The sequence below is a fragment of the Brassica napus genome, unplaced genomic scaffold (genome assembly GCF_020379485.1).
Source record: "Brassica napus cultivar Da-Ae unplaced genomic scaffold, Da-Ae ScsIHWf_1646;HRSCAF=2267, whole genome shotgun sequence".
Lineage (NCBI taxonomy): Eukaryota > Viridiplantae > Streptophyta > Magnoliopsida > Brassicales > Brassicaceae > Brassica > Brassica napus.
The window spans coordinates 75,151-80,577 of NW_026015063.1; positions in this window are offsets into that span (position 1 = coordinate 75,151).

Below are 5,427 nucleotides of genomic sequence, written 5' to 3' on the forward strand. Positions count from 1 at the left end.
GTATCCAAATCAAGCTTCTTACAAAGTGATTCATCCTGGTTTGATTGGAACGACGAAGAAGCTGTGCTATTCCCAAACTGGGAAACTGGAATCACCTGATTTGAAAGTGGGATAACTTCTTCATCCCAACTCCTATGAGATTTATTCAACTTCCTGGTGATTCTCCACCACTTTATGTATCCAAATCAAGCTTTTCACAAAGTGATTCATCCTGGTTTGATTGGAACGACGAAGAAGCTGTGCTATTCCCAAACTGGGAAACTGGAATCACCTGATTTGAAAGTGGGATAACTTCTTCATGCCAACTCCTATGAGATTTATTCAACTTCCTGGTGATTCTCCACCACTTTATGTATCCAAATCAAGCTTTTCACAAAGTGATTCATCCTGGTTTGATTGGAACGACGAAGAAGCTGTGCTATTCCCAAACTGGGAAACTGGAATCACCTGATTTGAAAGTGGGATAACTTCTTCATGCCAACTCCTATGAGATTTATTCAACTTCCTGGTGATTCTCCACCACTTTATGTATCCAAATCAAGCTTTTCACAAAGTGATTCATCCTGGTTTGATTGGAACGACGAAGAAGCTGTGCTATTCCCAAACTGGGAAACTGGAATCACCTGATTTGAAAGTGGGATAACTTCTTCATGCCAACTCCTATGAGATTTATTCAACTTCCTGGTGATTCTCCACCACTTTATGTATCCAAATCAAGCTTTTCACAAAGTGATTCATCCTGGTTTGATTGGAACGACGAAGAAGCTGTGCTATTCCCAAACTGGGAAACTGGAATCACCTGATTTGAAAGTGGGATAACTTCTTCATGCCAACTCCTATGAGATTTATTCAACTTCCTGGTGATTCTCCACCACTTTATGTATCCAAATCAAGCTTCTTACAAAGTGATTCATCCTGGTTTGATTGGAACGACGAAGAAGCTGTGCTATTCCCAAACTGGGAAACTGGAATCACCTGATTTGAAAGTGGGATAACTTCTTCATGCCAACTCCTATGAGATTTATTCAACTTCCTGGTGATTCTCCACCACTTTATGTATCCAAATCAAGCTTTCACAAAGTGATTCATCCTGGTTTGATTGGAACGACGAAGAAGCTGTGCTATTCCCAAACTGGGAAACTGGAATCACCTGATTTGAAAGTGGGATAACTTCTTCATCCCAACTCCTATGAGATTTATTCAACTTCCTGGTGATTCTCCACCACTTTATGTATCCAAATCAAGCTTTTCACAAAGTGATTCATCCTGGTTTGATTGGAACGACGAAGAAGCTGTGCTATTCCCAAACTGGGAAACTGGAATCACCTGATTTGAAAGTGGGATAACTTCTTCATGCCAACTCCTATGAGATTTATTCAACTTCCTGGTGATTCTCCACCACTTTATGTATCCAAATCAAGCTTTTCACAAAGTGATTCATCCTGGTTTGATTGGAACGACGAAGAAGCTGTGCTATTCCCAAACTGGGAAACTGGAATCACCTGATTTGAAAGTGGGATAACTTCTTCATGCCAACTCCTATGAGATTTATTCAACTTCCTGGTGATTCTCCACCACTTTATGTATCCAAATCAAGCTTCTTACAAAGTGATTCATCCTGGTTTGATTGGAACGACGAAGAAGCTGTGCTATTCCCAAACTGGGAAACTGGAATCACCTGATTTGAAAGTGGGATAACTTCTTCATGCCAACTCCTATGAGATTTATTCAACTTCCTGGTGATTCTCCACCACTTTATGTATCCAAATCAAGCTTTTCACAAAGTGATTCATCCTGGTTTGATTGGAACGACGAAGAAGCTGTGCTATTCCCGACCTGGGAACTGGAATCACCTGATTTGAAAGTGGGAATTCAAACTGAATCACCTGATTTGAAAGTGGGATAACTTCTTCTTGCCAACTCCTATGAGATTTATTCAACTTCCTGGTGATTCTCCACCACTTTATGTATCCAAATCAAGCTTCTTACAAAGTGATTCATCCTGGTTTGATTGGAACGACGAAGAAGCTGTGCTATTCCCAAACTGGGAAACTGGAATCACCTGATTTGAAAGTGGGATAACTTCTTCATGCCAACTCCTATGAGATTTATTCAACTTCCTGGTGATTCTCCACCACTTTATGTATCCAAATCAAGCTTCTTACAAAGTGATTCATCCTGGTTTGATTGGAACGACGAAGAAGCTGTGCTATTCCCAAACTGGGAAACTGGAATCACCTGATTTGAAAGTGGGATAACTTCTTCATCCCAACTCCTATGAGATTTATTCAACTTCCTGGTGATTCTCCACCACTTTATGTATCCAAATCAAGCTTTTCACAAAGTGATTCATCCTGGTTTGATTGGAACGACGAAGAAGCTGTGCTATTCCCAAACTGGGAAACTGGAATCACCTGATTTGAAAGTGGGATAACTTCTTCATGCCAACTCCTATGAGATTTATTCAACTTCCTGGTGATTCTCCACCACTTTATGTATCCAAATCAAGCTTTTCACAAAGTGATTCATCCTGGTTTGATTGGAACGACGAAGAAGCTGTGCTATTCCCAAACTGGAAAACTGGAATCACCTGATTTGAAAGTGGGATAACTTCTTCATGCCAACTCCTATGAGATTTATTCAACTTCCTGGTGATTCTCCACCACTTTATGTATCCAAATCAAGCTTTTCACAAAGTGATTCATCCTGGTTTGATTGGAACGACGAAGAAGCTGTGCTATTCCCAAACTGGGAAACTGGAATCACCTGATTTGAAAGTGGGATAACTTCTTCATGCCAACTCCTATGAGATTTATTCAACTTCCTGGTGATTCTCCACCACTTTATGTATCCAAATCAAGCTTCTTACAAAGTGATTCATCCTGGTTTGATTGGAACGACGAAGAAGCTGTGCTATTCCCAAACTGGGAAACTGGAATCACCTGATTTGAAAGTGGGATAACTTCTTCATGCCAACTCCTATGAGATTTATTCAACTTCCTGGTGATTCTCCACCACTTTATGTATCCAAATCAAGCTTTCACAAAGTGATTCATCCTGGTTTGATTGGAACGACGAAGAAGCTGTGCTATTCCCAAACTGGGAAACTGGAATCACCTGATTTGAAAGTGGGATAACTTCTTCATGCCAACTCCTATGAGATTTATTCAACTTCCTGGTGATTCTCCACCACTTTATGTATCCAAATCAAGCTTTTCACAAAGTGATTCATCCTGGTTTGATTGGAACGACGAAGAAGCTGTGCTATTCCCAAACTGGAAAACTGGAATCACCTGATTTGAAAGTGGGATAACTTCTTCATGCCAACTCCTATGAGATTTATTCAACTTCCTGGTGATTCTCCACCACTTTATGTATCCAAATCAAGCTTCTTACAAAGTGATTCATCCTGGTTTGATTGGAACGACGAAGAAGCTGTGCTATTCCCAAACTGGGAAACTGGAATCACGTTATTTGAAAGTGGGATAACTTCTTCATGCCAACTCCTCTGAGATTTATAAACACTTTTGTGTTTGTAGTGTGTTTAATAATTAATCTGAGTGATTTGTATAATGTTTAGGAGATTAAGAGTTCTAGAGAGAATAAGAACAAGAGAGAGAGACTCAAAACTCCATTAATTAATTTAATGTCTCAGATACAAATTATATATGAAGAGATAAGGATAATACAAAGAGGATTTCGAAATCCATAAGCATGTGAAGTCAAGGGATAGGCTGTAAAGATGCTTCACATGCTTGGACAGGCTGTAAAGGTGCTTTACCTTTCCAGCTATGACCAGACCTTATCCAAACTACTCCTTCCTTATCCAGACTTCCTCTTGGGCGTGATCCACTCTCCAAAGGGATGCAAAGTAACTTCCTAAGCTTTTAACTTAGTTACCACAGTCAAACCGAAGTTACTGTGGTAAAACTCCAAAGTTACTATCTGCCCCAATACTCTTCCTCTATCAATGTATCACCTCTTCTCAACACTCCCCCTCAAGCTTGACCATGTAGAACAAGTCAAGCTTGGAAACCATGAAGACCTCCCTCATTAAAAACCTCACCAAGGAAAACCCATTGGGATAAAACCTTGATGAGGGAAAAAGAGTGGAGACTCCATGGTTAAGGGGCTCAGCTCCTTGGAGTAAGATCAATGAGTCCAAGCCTTGATAGTATGGACTCCATTGTCTTTAATCTCGCTGCCTTAGTAAACACATCTGCAAGCTGGTCTTCACTTCTTGTATAACATGGCAGTATCACTCCTAAGATAATCATCTGCCTCACCTTATGACAATCCACCTCTATGTGCTTTGTTCTCTCATGAAACACTGAGTTGGAGGCAATGTGGATAGCTGCTTGATTGTCACAATGCATAGTCATAGGAGTAGTCTGCTCAATCTCTAGATGCTTCAAGATCCCCTTGATCCACACCAACTCGTTTGTCAGCTTCAACATGGCTCTATACTCAGCTTCAGCACTTGAACAAGAGATAACCTTCTGCTTCTTACTCTTCCAAGTTACCAAGTTCCCTCCAATGAATGTACAATACCCAGTAGTTGATCTCCTGTCCACTCTATCTCCTGCCCAATCAGTATCACAATAACCAACCACTTCTGTACTGCCATTGCAGCCCATCCAAACTCCTTGTCCAGCCGTCCCACTTAAATACCTCAGTATCCTATCAACCATCTTCCAATGATGGACCTTTGGCGCCTGCATATGTTGACTCACTTGATTCACAGCGAAGCATATATCTGGCCTAGTAATTGTCAAGTAGATCAGCTTGCCAACGATCTTCCTGTATAGCTTAGGATCCTCAAACAGCTGCTTCTCTTCAACCTCCCCCTCACGCAGAACCTTATATCCCTCCTCGAGGGGTGTCTTAGCTATCTTTCCTCCAAGCACATCAGTCTCCTTCAACATATCCATAGTATACTTCCTTTGAGACATAAACAAACCCTCCTTTGATCTGCATATCTCAATGCCCAGAAAATACTTCATCTCTCCCAAATCCTTGATGTCAAACACAGATTTGAGAAACTCCTTAGTAGCTTGAATCCCTGCCTTATCACTCCCTGTGATAATCAAATCATCCACATACACTAGAATCACAATGATCCCTGAAGGTCCTGTCAAGGTGAAGAGAGTGTGATCTAATTCAGACTTCCTAAAGCCTCTCCCATTGAGTGTTGTACTCAGCTTCCTGTACCAAGCTCTAGGTGATTGTTTCAGCCCATATATTGCCTTCTTCAATCTCAAAACATTCCCTGGCTTTACTAGATGCTCAAGACCAGGAGGAGGAAGCATGTATACCTCATCTTCTAGCTCACCTTGTAAGAAAGCATTCTTCACATCCATCTGCCACAAATCCCACTCCAAGTTTGTTGCAATGGACAACACAATCCGAACTGTATGTAGCTTAGCT